Source organism: Miscanthus floridulus, chromosome 11, assembly GCF_019320115.1.
Source record: "Miscanthus floridulus cultivar M001 chromosome 11, ASM1932011v1, whole genome shotgun sequence".
NCBI lineage: Eukaryota > Viridiplantae > Streptophyta > Magnoliopsida > Poales > Poaceae > Miscanthus > Miscanthus floridulus.
The window spans coordinates 51,717,643-51,734,735 of record NC_089590.1 but is presented as its reverse complement, the minus strand read 5'-3'; positions in this window follow the sequence as shown (position 1 = coordinate 51,734,735).

Here is a 17,093-nt window from a genome sequence, read left to right as displayed (position 1 = left end):
ATCCATCATGTAGCGTTACAGACAAAAAAATTCAATACATATTCAGTATCTTCTTCAACAACAGGACACAAAACAGAATTATTTCTACAAATGGATTTTCAGAAGAGAGGATGCCCATATTTAGGTTGTGCCTCTCAGGCAACCTAAAATAGGTCTCCCGTATAAGTACTCTGTTGGAGACTGGTTTGGATCTCTTGCTACCCATTTTAGGTTTGGATGTCCATATAGGTTCCTTATTAGAGACAGTCTTAGCAATCGGCAAACCGATAATGCCGATTATAGGTGGCCATCAGGCTGGCATGGCTCTTAATTAAGATAAATGAGCTGTTTGAGCAATGCTGCTTTATTAAAAACTTTTCTAGGTAAAACTCATCTTTGTAAGAAACCCGAGAAAGGAAAAAAGAGTGTGGCATAGCTCTTAATTAAGTCTTAAACCATTGTTCAAAGGTTTCAGTCACAGATACAGATAAGATAACAGATCACTCTCAAGTCTCACAAGTCACAACTCTCAAGTCTCACACAGACACTAAGCACCAGCAGAAGCCACAGATCTAGATGTGTCAGCCCTAGATGTGTCAGCAGTAGCAGCAGACCTAGATGCATCTTCATCAAGATACAGATTCTTGAAGAAGTCTTCGAACACTTGGTTGTCAACACATGTTGTAACCTTGTTTCTCCTAACTCTCAATCCTTTATGTAAGCCAGCATCTCCATAGTTTCAGACAACAAGCATCGTCGCTGCTCTTCAATTATCATTCCTGTCAAGCTGAAACATGATTCTGAAGAGATAGTAGAAATAGGAACAGACATAATATCTCTAGCCATTATAGATAGGATATGATAGGTTAGTTTGTGGTCATGCCATCAAAGAAGTAAATCGAAGTTATCCTTATATGAAGTGACAATGTCACTGTCCAGATAAGTTGAGAGCTCAGAAGCAGCTGCAGAAGTAGATTGAGATAAAGTGTGGGCAGAGGCAGGGGAAGGACCAACAACACTAGATGATCCAGGGCCTTCAAAGATTCTTTTCCATGCCTGTTTTTTCTTACATATATGGCTTGTAGGCTGTGCAACCCTTTGAGACCTAGCTGCACCAAACTTTCTCTAATATTTGTTAAACAACTTATAAATTTTAGTTTTCACATCAGCGTAATATGAACTGTAATCACAACCAGTGTTCTCTTTAAGTATTTGCAGAGCATTAAATAAACTTCTCAACTTAGCTCTAGGATCAAGAATGAATGCAAATGAATATAATAGAGGTATATCCTGCCAGTATTTAAGAAATTTAAGCTTCATAGGATATACAACAACTATTAGATTTTGATCTTTTTTACTTGCATGCAAATGAGAAGCAATGTCTAGCAGATGATGCAGAATAAGTTAACTAGTTAAAAAGTACGCACCAGAAAAGAACAACTATGGATTCATAAAATACTTATAGGAACTCCGATACCTTTTCAGCTATATACCAATGCCTTGCAGTCAACAATATTGAGCCATAATTAACATTAATGAACACAGAAAAAACATCCTTATATGGAACCAAGTGTTTAAGCATAAGGTATGTAGCATTCCATTTAACATCCATATCTAAGCCAAACTTTCTAGGTCTAACACCCTGAGCAGTACAGTGGTTCTTAAACATAGTAATTCTTTGATTAGAAAAATTTAAGAAATTAATAGCAGCTCTAAAATCTTCTTTGTAAGGTTTGAATCCTTTTAAACCAGATTTTACAATTTTACAATTAGATTAATGATATGACAAGCACAACATTGATGCACAAGACTATACTTACGCTTATTAGGATCTAAAGGCTCTGATGAAGGATCATAACCCACATAACCAACAAACTAGGTGTCAAAGTATTCATAGCCTTAGCGTTAGAAGAAGCATTGTCTAGAGTTACAGAGAAAATCTTGTCAATCAAAGCAAATTCCTCAACTACACAAATAAAATTTTCAGCAATATTTTCACCAGTATGCTTCACCTCAATCAACCTTAGACCAATAACCTCTTTATGTAACTTTCAATCAGCACTCACATAATGAGCAACAACACTAATGTAGTTCTCTTTAGCATTACTAGACCAAATGTCTGATATTAGAGCAACAGAGAAAGCAGCAGACAACACAGAATTCTTAAGCATATTACGACGTTCAGTAAATAGCTTACTAAGATCTTTAGTGGTGGTCTGTCTAGAAACCTTAGTAAACCTAGGGTTATGAACATGAACAATGTACTCCTCCCAGACCTCTGTCTCACCAATACCCAAAGGCAAATCAAGTCTAGCAATCAAGCGACACAATTTAGATCTAGCAACATCAGGTTTATAGTTCTAGTTATGCACAGAACCATCAGGATTATAAGCAAGCCTAGACTGAACCCTAGTGTCGGTGTTTCAAACCGGAGGGTCCTCAACCAACCAGTGAATTTGAACTACGTGCCCCTAATCCCGGATGGTGATGTAAAGAGACACAAGGTTTATACTGGTTCAGGCAATCGATGCCCTACGTCCAGTCTGAGAGATCGATCTTGTATTCCTTGCACCGAAGTGCTCGTAGTAGGGGGTTATAAGCTAGGGGAGAGAGGGAGCTAGTCCCAGGTCTCGGCAAGGTGTTGTGTGGGTCATCTGAGACGTTGCTCTCAGGCAGCTGGGATGTGTGCGTGTGTTACAATGTGTTCCTCTGTCTCTAAGTGGCCCAAGTCCTCTCCTTTTATAGTTGAAGGGAAGACAAGGATAGTACATATGTTAACTATGCGACATCGTGCCAATAGGGGCGGCATGTCCAAGCCCTGTAGCCTATTCCTGTAGCGGCGTGGTCGTCAGAATGGTCCGTCCTTAGAGCACTGGGGCGGCGTGCCAGTCCCATCCGATCCTATGTGTCGTGAGAGCCCTGGGACTGCCTCGGAGTGGGTGCGGCGGTGGACGTGCAAGCCGGTGTGGACGGACTATGCGCGAGGCCGAGGCTTGGTCGGTGCCAAGGCTGCACCGCAGTGGGGGGTCTTGGCGGGCACAAACCCCGAGATAGCCGAGACCTTGGTGCACAGTGCCGAGGCCCCAAGTGGGTGGCTGACCTAGTGCGCCGGCTTGGAGGCAATGATAACCTGGGCCAAGTTGTCCATGTCGCGTTGTTTTCGAGGCAGGGATCGCGGGGCACAGTGCAGTATAGGCGTTGATCGTGGGCACAGCGTCAGAACACAGTGGCCGGTAATCCCCGCCGTGCCCTATCCCAGCCGGTATGGCGTTGATGCGACCTCAGGTCCTGTCGGCCATTCTGTGGCGTCGAGCCATCGTTCGACTGAGATTGTGGGAGTGGTTGAAGTATTAATGAGACATGACATGCTATCGGGAAGATCGGCCGAGGTGGGGGCGACGGACTATGGATAAGCTGGTCTCGCGTGATACGGGGAATGAGGCCTCGCGTGAGACAGAGAGCAGAGCCTCGCGCAGGATAGAGATCGGCTTCCTTGCTGAGGCCTTTCGTGAGAAGCCTCGCGCGATATAGAGAAGGCACCCCCCGCCGAGGCCTTCCGTGGAGAGCCTCGCGCGAAGCAGAGATCGTGTTCCCTGCCAAGGCCTTCCGTGGAGAGCCTCGTGTGAGGCAGAGATTGCGTCAGGACGCCGAGACCTCCTGCGCAAGGCTCGAGGCAAGGCGGAGGGCCTGGTGGGCTCGAATGTGGTGGGTGAGGGGCCCACGGCTTACCTTCCAGCTTTGTTTTTTGATGGGACTTAAGTGACCCCTTTGATTGTTCGCTCGGGGTACCCCGTTCTAAGGTACCCGATTGAAAGCTCTAGTTTGGTTCTGGTGAATTGATGAAACCCTAAGTGCTAACCTAGTTTATCAAGTGCTCATGACATAGGTAGCACACTTCAAGTAGAAGAAGCTAATGAAGATCATAGCATGACAATGGTGATGGCATGGCGATGATCAAGGGCTTAAACTTGAAATGAAGAAAGAGAAAAACAAAAGGCTCAAGGCAAAGGTATAAACCATAGGAGCTATTTTGTTTTGGTGATCAAGACACTTAGAGAGTATGATCACATTTAGGTTTGATAGCCGTACTATTAAGAGGGGTGAAACTTGTATAGGAATGCGGTTATCAAAGTGCCACTAGATGCTCTAACTCATTGCATATGCATTTAGGATCTAGTGGAGTGCTAACACCCTTGATAACATTTGTGAAAATATGCTAACTCATGTGCACAAGGTATTTGCAGGGTTCGACGCTTTTGGAAAAATGAAATGTCTATTTTCTATTGCGCCGGATGCAAAATTCTTGGTGGTTGGCACATTTGAGCAAGGGTGAAGAAGTTAGAGTTGAAATGGAGTTGGTCGAAATGATGCTGGCGTCGGTCTACTGACCGGACGCTGGGTCACTTAGCGACCGAACGCTGAAAGGCTGCGTCTGGTCGAGCTGTCAGACGGCACAGTGGGTAGGGTTGAGCACCGGATGCTGGTCTGCGTCTGGTCAAGGTGGACCGGACGCGTCCGGTCGAAAAAAACATGCCTCGGGGAGCTTACTGGAAACGACCGGACGCTGGGGCTTCAGCATCCGGTCAGTTTTGATCGGAGCGTCCGGTCAGCTTCGTAGCCGTTGAAATCTGACGAACAGCGTTTGAAGGGGATGACACATGGCGTCCATCGGGCGACCGGACGCTGAGGGCCAGCGTCCGGTTAGTGTGATCGGAGCGTCCGGTCAGAGCGCGTTTTGCCCAGTGAAGGGGTATAACGGCTCTATTTGATTAGGGCTCTATTTATAGCCCCATGGCCGGCTGTGGCTCATATCTTTGGCCATTTTTCATTGACATAGCAACCTTGTAAGCTAAGCCAAAGCCCTCCCACTCATCTACATCATTGATTCATCATCATAGTGAGATTGAGAGTGATCCAAGTGCATTGCTTGAGTGATTGCATCTAGAGGCACTTAGTGATCGTGTTTCGCTGTGGATTTCGCTTGTTACTCTTGGTGGTTGCCGCCACCTAGACGGCTTGGAGCAGCGAGGATCGTCGAGCGGAGGTGGTGATTGTCTCCGGCTCCGATCGTGGTGATTATGAGGGGTTCTTGACCTTTCCCCGATGGAGCGCCAAAAGGTACTCTAGTGGATTGCTCGTGGCTTGTGTGATCCTCATCTTGTGTTGGTTGTACGGCACCCTATTGAGGGTTTGGCGTGTGAAGCCAATTAGCGCGTGAACCTCCAAGTGAGTGAATCGCCACAACGAGGACTAGCTTGCCGGCAAGCAAGTGAACCTCGGTAAAAAAACATTGTGTTCATCCTTTGATTCTGAGGTGATTAGTCTCCATTGTTATTCATCCTTGTGATTGATTGGTTCACTCCTCTACACGACGGTATAACTATCCTAATCACTCTCTTTACTTTACCGCAAAATAGTTGACAAGCTCTTTAGTGTAGCTAGTTGTGAGAGCTTGCTTGCTTGGTTGGTGTGGCTCTTTAGTTAGTCTTTGAGAGCACACTAACATAGGATAGTGTCTTTGCTATTGTGTGAATAGACACTATCTAAACTAGAATTGTGGTAGGTGGTTTGCATTTTAAGTAGGCTAGCGCAACACTCGCTTCGCCACATAATTATCTAACCACTTTGTTAAGTGTTGTTGTAGAAATTTTATTTGGCTATTCATCCCCCCTCTAGCCATTAGGACCTTTCACCGATAGTAGCCCCTGAGCCTCCGGGGGAGTGCGTGCACTCTCCCTGAGGGTTTGCCGAGGCTTGGTTTATACCCGCCCCCGTAGGAGTTGGGTTTTGTTTCTTGAGGTTCTGGTGGGTGTGCGCGAGCGCACCCGCCGGGTGTAGCCCCCGAGGCCCTAGAGGAGTGGAGTTACTCCTCCAGGGGCTTTTTTCATTTTCGTGTTTAAGCAAGTAGTTTTTTATCGCATTTGCCGAGCCCATAAGCGCAAGTTCGGGTTGCGGGGGTCTCGGTGAGGCTACAGGAAAAGCCCTCTAGCCTCCGCACAGAGCGAGAGGTTCGTCAGGGGTCCCCTGACTTTGGTTACGTCCCTCATGCTTCCTTTTTGCTCGGAAGGAGGGGCGGAATGTGCTAGGCTACCCTCGATGGGCACGAGCGTGGACACTTCCGATGAGCTGTTATCGGGTGAGTCCGAGTGGAGGCCCGTACCCCATTCACTAGGGGACGGCTAGTGGTCCAGAGATGCACTCCAAGAGTACCAAAGGGTTTCTCTAGTGGGTGTCGAGGCCGTTCACTGGGCCTCGGTGGCTCAGTGCCTCCCTACGGTGGGATCCCATTCGGAGACTTCCCTACCGGTCTCGAACACAACTTAGGACACCCCGAGCGACTGTTCGCTCGGGCCTCGGCCATTCGTAGGCTCGCCTCGAAGTCGTCCTTGACTCTATTGCCCTAAGGCGGCTGTCGAAACCTCTTGGATGCCCAGCCTTCGAACCCCTGGACCGTAACAGGCTCGACGCCCTTTATCGTGTTTTGTAATGAAACCTCTAGCGTGGGCTTGGACCGTTTGTCTTGGTTTTGGGTGCAAGAGGAGCCCCCGAGCCTCCGCCTAGAGCAAGAGGGTGGTCGGGGGTCCCCTGACTTTTTCATCTGACCCTCACATATCCTTTTTGTTCGGACGAAGGGTTTGTTTGCTGAGCCCATTCTGGTCTCGGCAAGGTTGCAGGAAGAGCCCCTAGCCTCTGCATGGAGTGAGAGGGCCGTCGGGAGTTCCCCTAGCTTTTTATACGCCCCTCGCGCGTGATGGTTTGTTTGCCGAGACCCCTTTTGGGCATGAGCCCGGGTTGTGGGGTCTCGGCGTACTTGCAGGAAGAGCCCCCTAGCCTCTACACAGGATGAGAGGGCCGTCAGGAGCTCCCCTATCTTTTTGTATGACCCTCACGCTTCCTTTTCGCTTGGAAGGAGAGTTTGTTTTGCCGAGCCCCTTTGAGTGCCAGTCGGGGTCGCTGGGTCTCGCCAAGGTTGCAGGAAGAGCCCCTTAGCCTCTACATAGAGCGAGAAGGCCGTCGGGGGTTCCCCTGACTTTTTGTGCGACCCTCATGCTTCCTTTTCGCTCAGAAGGAGGGGTGGAATGTTCCTTGCTACCCTCGGTAGGCATGAGTGGTGGCACTTCCGGTGAGCTGTTATCGGGTAGTCCGAGTGGAGGCCCGAACCCCGTTCGCTAGGGGATGGCTAGCGGTCTAGAGACACACTCCAAGAGTACTAGAGGATTTCTCTAGTGGGTGCCAAGGCCATTCGCTGGGCCTCGGTGCCTCCCTACGGTGTGATCCCATTCGGAGACTTTCTTGCCGGTCTCGGACACGACTTTGGGCGTCCCAAGCGTTTCGCTTGCTTGGGCCTCGGCCCCATATAGGCTCGCCCACGGTTGTCCCTGACTCTGTTATCCTGGGGTGGCTGTCGAAACCCTTTGGGGCCCAGCCTTCGAACCCCTGAATCGTAATAGGCTCAGAGCCTGGTTCCTTCATACGAAAGGAATAGGCCATGGGGAATATCTTCCCTATTGGCTCGGCAACGGGTGGCATGCCTTTTGAGGCGGTTTTCATGGGGAGACAAAATGATGCCTGCTGCCGTAGCGGTCGAGCGTGATGCAGTGGATGGGACGTAACTATCCTCGCATTTAATCCGGGGGACATGGGCATGTGGGCCGACGAAATCGGCTCGTGGTTAACTGTGCCGGATCAGGGGGAAAACCTCCCCGATTTCATCGCCCGTTCGTTTCACCTCCTTCCTGCATAAATACCCGATGAGTCTCGCCCCTCCTCATCTTACCTTGCCTGCATTAGCACCGCCTCTGTCGAGCCGTCGCTAGAGCAGCGGGTGCCGGGAAGAAGAGGAGAGAAGAGCGAGCCTAGGGAGAAAGCGAGAAAAAAGCGAGACCGTGGGAGAGAGAGAAAAAACTCATCGCCGCACCCGATTCCTCCATCGCACCCATGGCCAGCGACATCATCGTTGTTGAGGCGAACCCCTAGGATCCATTGGACATCACCGAGGAGATGCCTCAGTTGCTTGTCGACGGTGGACTCCTTCGCCCGGTGACGGACCCCACCAGGCCAGAGTGGATTGCTCCGTACGGCGAGCCAAAGCCGAGGCCTCGCGACAGCTACGTCGTGAGCTTCGTCTCCTTTCATAAGCGCGGCCTCGGCGTCCCGGTGGACTGGTTCATGCGGGCGCTCCCGCACTACTACGGTGTGGAGCTCCACAACTTCAATCCCAACTCCATCGCTCAAGCGGCTATCTTTATTGCCGTCTACGAGGGGTATTTGGGGATTACTCCCCATTGGGAGTTGTGGCTCCACCTATTCCGGGCGGAGCATACTACCAAGCCGACGGGCACGTCAGGTAAGAGGAAGGCGACGAGGGCCGGTGGCTCCACTCTCCAAGTGCATCAGGACTGCCTGCACCTCTATATCTCGGCCCAACTCGCGTCCTCCAATCGCCGGTGGTACACGAGGTTGTTCTACCTCCACAACAACAATGGAGGACTTCCCCCCTACACTGGGCGGATCGTGGAGAGTTGCCCGGAGAGATGGAAGTACGGTGTCTCGAAGGATGACCAGCCCAAGCTGCAGCCGCTTCTAGAGGGGCTGGCGAGGCTGCAGGGCCACGGTCTCACGGTGGCTGTGGTCGTGGCCGCCTTCCACCACTGGAGGGTGCTGCCACTAATGGCTCGGCGGCGGTGGCTGTTCAAGATGAAGCCAGGTGAGCCTATTGATGGCACCCGAATGTCCTCCTCTACCCTTTCCGATGAGGAAATTCTTCGCCAGGTGGGGGAGATGGTAGAGGCGGAGCTGAGGAGTGGCAATTTGACCCCTATCGCGATGCGGCTGTCGCGGGGGTTCCTTTCGCTGGTAAGTCATGTGCCGCTGTAGCCTCCGAGCCTCCTCAATCTCCCCTTACCCCTTGTTTCCTTATGCGCGTCTGTCGTTCCTGCAGGGTATGAGGGACGTGCGCTCCTCTCCGCCACTCGTCCCCGAGGACGCGAGGCAGCGGGCGATCAACCGCGTGCATGCCAATGCATAGAAAAAGCGGAAAGACGCCAAGGCGGCAAAGCGCATGAAGCAAATCCTCACGCGCGAGGAGCTGGATAAGCGTCGCCACCAACAACGGAAGGATGGTCTCCCGTTGGAGGAATCCCCGTTGACGTCGCTGTCGACGGAGGCCTCGGATGGGGATGATGGGGGCAAGATAGGGCGAGGTCCCCTGGACCACCTTCCGGACGTAGTGGAGGTGGCGCCCAGGGCGTCGGCAAGCAGCCCAGCACTCCTAGGAGGAGGAGGAGAAGCGAACCCGGGGCCGGTGATCGCTCGCTCCGGGGCCGAGGCCGACACGCCCGAGGCGCGGGCGTTGGGCAAACGCGTCGTTAGCCCAGTGGGCTCAACGGCCATGGTGGAGCGAGTGGCGGTGGAGACGATGCCACCTCCCCCGCAGAGGACCGAAGGGGCGCCGGGGTCCATTGAGGACCGACCGGTGCCGATGGATACGGAGGCGACGCCTCTTCCGCCACCTCCGCCGTTGCGGATGAGGTTTGCCGTGGCAAAATGGTTGCCGCCCCATTCAAGGTAAGTGTATTTTTGGCGGGGTCATAGTGCATTCCGTTTGCCTTTTTGGTCTCGCGCTGACCCTGTAGGTTATTTTTCCTTAGTCGAAAGTGGCCTGCGGACGAGCTCCCCTTGGCGCCCCTTAAGGCACTTAAGGCGAGCCCCGGCTCCTCCGCCCACTGGGTGGTGGAGGCACAAGCCGCTATCCAATGCGGCGCAGCGTCGGCGAGGGTCGACCCGAAGGAGCCGGCTGCCCAAGGAGGGGCTATCGAGGCGGCCCCTACCTAGACAAGGGAGGGAGCGCTTCCGCCCAGCGGGGGCGAGGCTCATGGGTTGGATGGGGCTGGCGTGCACTTGGTTGTCGAGGCCCCCGGGGTCTCCGAGGCTGAGGCGACGGAGGACAGGGCACCCAAGACCACCGAGACCGCAGTGGCCGCGGTCGGTGTTTCTACGTCCTCCAAGGCCGCGATGGTGGAGGTTGGAGCCCCTAAGGCCACTGCGGCCATCGTAATGGCAGCGAGGTCATCTGTCCAGGAGGCGAAGATGAAGGCGGTGGAGGCTACGGTGGCGCCCTTGGTTCAGGGATCGCCGCTGTTGTGATAGAGCGCCCGGGAGGCGGAGGTCTATCCGATCTCCTCCGATGATACTTCCCGGGCGCGGGAGGTGGTCGACGCCGAGGATGCCGGTGCCATGGAACAGCCGGCGCTAGTCTTGGACGAGGGAAGCTCGGCCCTCGTGCGGGCATGACCCGAGCCTTGCGGGTGGGATCACCCGCGAGTACTGTGGCGGAGCCAGGACGATCCTAAGGGGGAGCCTCTATTCGCCCTTGAGGACGCAGCCGAGGGCAGGCGCTGGGGCACCTTCGAGCAATACCGCCAGCTGGCGGAGTGGTCGCTACGGATGGCCCTGTCCGTGGTGGCCGACGAACGGCCCGGAGTCGCCTAGGTTCGCGTTTTCCTTTCCCGCGTGATGTCGTCCTTTTCTGGTTTTGTTGCAATCAATGACCCCTATTCTGCTTCCTCAAAAGCTCGAGACCTGGTCCCTTAGGAAGTCGGTCTTTCTCCGGTGGGAGAGGGGCGTCTAGGACCAGCTTCAGCGGCAGAAGGGTCTTCTTGCCGGCACCAACGAGCTCCTGTCGGCGTGGAGCACGAAGGTAGAGGACCTCCGCCTTTGTTGTGCTGACGCGAAGGTCGAGGTGGCCATGGCCCAGACGCAACTCGCCCCTCTAGCGGCGCAGGTTAAGGAGTTGGAGGAGGAGCTCACCCGCGTGGACAGCGACCGGGATGCCTTCAGGGGCCGAGCCGTTGAAGCTACGGCCTCGGCCACGGCTCACGCGGGGCAGCTAGGGGCGGAACAGAGGGCGCACCAGCTGATGAAAGGTGCCTTGGACGAGGCCCTTGCTACAGCTGAGGCCTCACGGACCGAGGCTGTAATTTGGAGGGGGGCGGTCGAGGGTGAGTTCTAGTCCCCTCATTTTGTTTTCTTTTCCTTGTGTTCGCTCCCTAACTCCCTTGTGTGATGCAGAGCTGGGGAGCGAAGCTTCTAGGGTGGCCGAGGCTTCTCGGGTCGAGGCCCAGCGCTTGAAGGAGGAGGCCGAGGCTTCCCGGGCTGAGGCCCTGCGCTGGAAGGAGAAGACCGAGGCCTGTCAGGTCGAGACCCAACGCTGGGAGCAGAAGGCCAAGGGTGAGTTTCGTGGGCTTCCACCCCTAACTTAGGTTGTTTTTTCCCTCGCTCGACCTCATTCCATTTTCCGTGGTGCAGAGTCAGAGGCGGAGATCACTCAGGCCGCCGAGGCCTCCAGCGTGGTGCAGATGGTGCTCGAGACCAAGATTGGGGAGCACAAGGCGCTGAAATGTGCTACCCTTTCCACCTGCGAGGCCTTGGAGGTTGAAGGGGTTCAGTCAGGCAGCTCCCTGGGGAGCCGTTTGATCACGCTGAGCAACCAGATGCGCGAGCGACTCCGAGGGGCGCTACACACGGGTGTCAAGCGCGTGTTGGCCATCATCTCTTCTCACTACGTCGGCGTCGACCTCTCGGCCATCAGTGATGGGTATGTCCTACCTGATGATGACGAGGAGGCTGACGCGGCGGTCACGAAGCTGATGGAGGTGGCAGAAGGCCCTAGCACGGCGCTGGCGACGCTCTTTGAAGAGGAGGTGGTTCCTCCCCTACCACCCACCGGTGTTGAAGGCTCTGAGCCTTGATCTGGGCCCCAGGGGCTTATGTAAAAATAGAGTAGGAGTTATTTTTGTATCATAACGCTTGTGGCCATCGAGGCCTTTATTTCTGAAGTATTTGTATTTCTTATGTTTCCGAACCTCTACCCTCTGTTGCTCCTGATCAGATTTCATTTGCAAAACACCCCCTTGGGGCCTAAGCCATCCCTTGGGCGAGAGGTAGTGAGGGAGTGCCGTAGCCCGAAGGCGTAGGCCGTCTCGCAGCTCTATCGGCCTCTTGCTTAGGAAACAGACCTTGGTCCAAGGAGTTTTTACAACTGATTCGTCAGATCCTGCTAGAGTCTTGGCATAGGAATTTTTACGAAAAACAACTGAAGAATGGTGCATGGGACCTAGGGGGGAGTCCCCCATTTAGCCCCTGAGGGAGGCTTGGTTCTGCCAAGGCAGAGCCGAGTCTCCCTTGCCATGTTATCGAGTTGCCGAGACCTACGATGGGCTCGGGGGGTTTCTCAAAAAATTAGACCGACTAAAGAACGCTTTTTAATTGTATTTCGAGAAATGACATATACAAGGCTTGGAAATTTAGGGATAAAAGCAACGTAGCTGTTCTATGTTCCAAGCATTGGTGAAGACTTCGCCCTTCTCATTGGCCAGCTTGTAGGTCCCGGGCTTCAGTACTTGGGCGATGATGTACGGTCCTTCCCATGGCGGGGTCAGCTTGTGGCGGCTCTTGTTGCTCTATGCTAGCCTCAACACCAGGTCGCCTACCTTCAAGTCTCAGCCTCGGACGCGTCGGGCCTAATAGCGTCGTAGGCTCTGCTGGTATTTGGTCGAGTGTAGTAGCGCGATGTTTCAGGCTTCCTCTAGCTGATCAAGGGCGTCCTCTCGAGTGGTGTGGTTACTTTGTTTGTTATAAGCTTGTAGCCTTGGGGAACCATATTCCAAGTCGGTGGGGAGGATGGCCTTAGCCCCATAGACCAGGAAGAAAGGCGTGAACCCTGTGGCTCGGCTTGGAGTGTTCCTCAGGCTCCAGATGACCGACGGGAGTTCGGCAAGCCATTTCTTACCAAACTTTTTCAACCGGTTGTGAATTCTTAGCTTGAGGCCTTGTAGGATCATGCCGTTGGCACGCTCTACTTGGCCGTTGGTCCTTGGGTGTCCTACGGCCGACCAGGCCACACGGATGTGGTGGTCATCGCAAAACATCAGGAACTTTTTGCCGGTGAACTGTGTCCCGTTGTCGGTGATGATGGTGTTGGGGACCCCAAATCTGTGGATAATGTCAGTGAAGAACAGCACCGCCTGCTTGGATTTTATTCGATTGATCGGACGAGCCTCGATCCATTTGGAGAACTTGTCGATTGATACCAGTAGATGGGTGTAGCCCCCGGGGGCCTTCTGTAGAGGCCCGACCATGTCGAGCCCCCACACGGCGAACGGCCATATGATGGGGATAGTTTGTAGGGCTAGGGCCGGGAGATGTGTTTGGCGAGCATAGTACTGGCATCCTTCGTAGGAGCGTACTAGCTTGGTAGCGTCGGCGACCGCCGTCGGACAGTAGAACCCTTGGCGGAAAGCGTTCCCTACGAGTATCCGAGGCGCCGCATGGTGCCCGCAGGCGCCTGCGTGCAAGTCCCAAAGCAGGGCTTGGCCCGCCTCGGCAGTGATACATCGTTGGAGGACACCTAAGGGACTTCGCCTGTACAATTCGTCATTGTAGAGGGCGTAGGTCTTGGCTCGGCGCATAAGCCGTCGTGCTTCGGTTCTGTCGCCAGGAAGGTCCCCTCGATCAAGCCAATCGAGGAATAGGATTCACCAATCTGTATCCTGATCAGTCTATGGAGGCTCGGTGTTGACTTCCATGGTGTCGGACTCGGTCGAGGGGGTCCTAGCAGCAGAGGGGGCGTCGAGCTTTGCCATGGGTTCCACAGGTGGGCCCTCCTCTGTTGTGTACCCAATAGAAGGTTTGCGGAGGTCTCTAGCAAAGATGTTCGAGGGGACCGGGGCCCGTGCCAAGGCCATCTTTGCTAGCTCATCAGTGGCCTCATTGTACTTCCGCGTGACGTGATTTAGTTTGAGACCGTCGAACTTGTCTTCTAGGCGTCGTACCAACTTGTAGTAAGCCTCCATTTTGGGGTCGAGGCAATTTGACTCCTTCATCACTTGATCTATGATGAGCCGCGAGTCACCTCGGACGTCGAGGCGCCGTGCCCCAAGTTCGATGGCGACTTGTAAGCCCTTGATGAGGGCCTCATACTCTGCCATGTTGTTGGAGGTGGCGAAGTGTAGCCGCACCATGTAGCGCATGTGTACTCCGAGGGGCGAGATGAACAGCAGACCCGCGCCTACCCTGGTTTTCATCAGGGATCCATCAAAATATAGGGTCCAGCACTCCGTCTGAGTTTGAGTCAGCGGCAGTTGGGTGTCTGTCCACTCGACCATGAAATCAGCCAAGACCTGAGACTTGATCGCTTTTCGAGGCGCAAAAGTCAAAGTTTCCCCCATAAGCTCGACGGCCCACTTGGCTATCTTGCCCGAGGCCTCCTGGTTATGAACTATCTCTCCCAGGGGGAAAGATGATACCACAGTCATTGGGTGAGACTCAAAGTAGTGACGCAGTTTGCGTCGGGCCAGGACCATGGCGTAGATCAGCTTCTGGATGTGGGGGTAACGTGCTTTGGTCTTGAAGAGCACCTCGCTGATGAAATAAATAGGTCGTTGGGTGGGCAGAGTATGTCCCTCCTCTTGCTTCTCTACCACTACGGCAGCGCTGACCACTTGGGTCATTGCGGCGACGTAGAGTAAGAGGGCCTCGTCCCTGGCCGGGGGTACTAGGATGGGAGGATTTGTGAGCAGCCTCTTGAGTCTGTCGAGGGCTTCTTCAGCCTCGGGGGTCTAGGAAAAACGCTCGAATTTTCTCAAGAGTCGGTACAGAGGCAAACCTTTTTTTGCCAAGGCACGAGATGAAGCGGCTCAGGGCTGCAAGGCATCCCATGACCCTCTGTACTCCCTTGAGGTCTCTGATTGGTCCCATGCTGGTTATGGCTGAGACCTTCTCTGGGTTGGCTTCAATGCCACGCTCCAAGACTATGAATCCCAAGAGCATGCCTCGGGGGACCCCGAACACACACTTCTCGGGATTGAGCTTGATGCCCTTCTCTCTAAGGCATTTGAAGGTTATCCTCAAGTCATCGACGAGATCCTTGGCCTTTTTGGTCTTGACCACGATGTCGTCCACGTAGGCCTCGATGGTCCGCCCGATGTTGTCGCCAAAGACCTAGATCATGCACCGCTGGTACGTGGCACCTGCATTTCTGAGGCCGAAAGGCATAGTCACGTAGCAGTACATGTCGAATGGTGTGATGAAAGAAGTCGCAAGCTGGTCTGACTCTTTCATCTTGATTTGATGGTAACCAGAGTACGCATCAAGGAAAGACAAGGTCTCGCACCCTACCGTGGAATCAACGATTTGATCGATTCGGGGTAATGGAAAGGGGACTTTTGGGCAGGCTTTGTTCAAACCAGTGTAGTCCATGCACATCCTCCATTTCCCATTTTTCTTCTTGACTAACACGGGGTTAGCTAACCACTCGGGGTGGGACACTTCTTTGATGAATCCGGCCGCCAAGAGTTTCTGTATCTCCTCACCGATGGCCCTATGCTTTTCCTCGTCGAAGCGGTGCAGGTGTTGCCTCGCTGGCCTAGATCTAGCCCGGATGTCCAGGGCGTGCTCGGTGACCTCCCTTGGTATGCCTGGCATGTCTGAGGGACTCCATGCAAATATGTTGGCGTTTGCACGAAGAAAGTTGACGAGCATGACTTCCTATTTGATGTCGATGGTGGCGCTGATCCTCAGCGCTCGGTCGTCGGGGCAGGCGGGGTTGACCGGGACAAGTTTGATGGCTTTCGCGGGCTTGAACGCCCCCGCACAACGCTTGGAGTTAGGTGCCTTGCCACTGAGTTGGTCAAGGTGGGCGATGAGGGTCTCGGCCTCCACAAGAGCCTCGGCGTACTCGATGTACTCGATGTCGTAGTCGTATGCATGCTCGTACGTGGACTCAATCGTGATGATACTGCTGGGGCCTAGCATCTTGAGCTTGAGGTAGGTATAGTTGGGGACTGCCATGAACTTGGCGTAGCACAGCCGCACCAGGATGGCGTGGTAGGCTCCCCCGAACCCGACTACCTCAAAGGTAAGGACTTCCTTGCGGTAGTTGGAGGGAGTGCCAAAACAGACGGGAAGGTTGATGCGTCCGATGGGTCACGTGCGCTTCCCTGGCATGATGCCGTGGAAGGGGGCGACGTCGCCTTGGAGCCTCGACCGGTCGATCTCCAAGAGCTCCAGGGTATTGACGTAGAGGATGTTGAGGCCGCTGCCTCCGTCCATCAACACCTTGGAGAGTCGGGTGTTGCCGATGATCAGGTCGACAACCAATGGGTACTGCCCGAGATTCGGAACATGGTTAGGGTGGTCATCTCGATCGAAGGTGATCACCTCTCGAGACCAGTCGAGGTACTGGGGGGTGGCCACCTTGATCGAGAAGACCTCTTGGCGTTCCCTCTTGCGCTGCCATGCCGTAAGGCACACCGAGGGCCCACCGAAGATCATGAAGGCGTTGCGTACCTCGGGGAACCCATCGTCCTTGTCTTCGTCCCGGTCGTCGGCGCCCTTCTTCTTGGCATCATCGTCGGGGGGCCCGAGCCTAGCGTAGTAACGTCGTAGCATGGAGCAATCCTCAAGGGTGTGCTTGACCGGGCCTTGGTGATACGGGCATGGTTTCTTGAGCATGTCGTCGAAAGGCATAGGGCCTCTGGGGCCTCGAGGATTCTTGCGTTCTACGTCCCCAACCAGATCAGCCTCCAGGACCTCCTGCTTCCCTAGGTGTCCCTTTTTCTTTCTCTTAGGGAGGTGGGAGGTCGGGGCCTCGGGGGCCTCGTCCCTCCGCTTTCCCTTGGAGTCGCTGTCGGGGAAGATGGCTCCGACAGCCTCCTCGCCCGAGGCAAAGTTGGTGGCGATATCGAGGAGCATAGCAGCGGTGCGTGGTATGTTTCAACCTAACTCTCGAACCAGGTCTCGGCAGGTGGTGCTGGAGAGGAAAGCCTGGACGATCTCCGAGTCGCCGACGCTAGGCAACTCGGTGCACTATTTGGAGAAGCACCGGATAAAGTCTCGGAGAGACTCATCCGGCTTCTGGCGACAGCTTTTAAGGTCCCAGGAATTCCCAGGGCGCATGTATGTGCCTTGGAAGTTCTCAATGAAGATCCTAACCAAGTCGCGCCAGTCGTGGATTTGTGAGGGAGGAAGGTGCTCAAGCCAGGCTCGCGCTGAGTCTGACAAGAGCAAGGGGAGGTTGCGGATGATGAGCAGGTCATCATCCATGCCACCTAGCT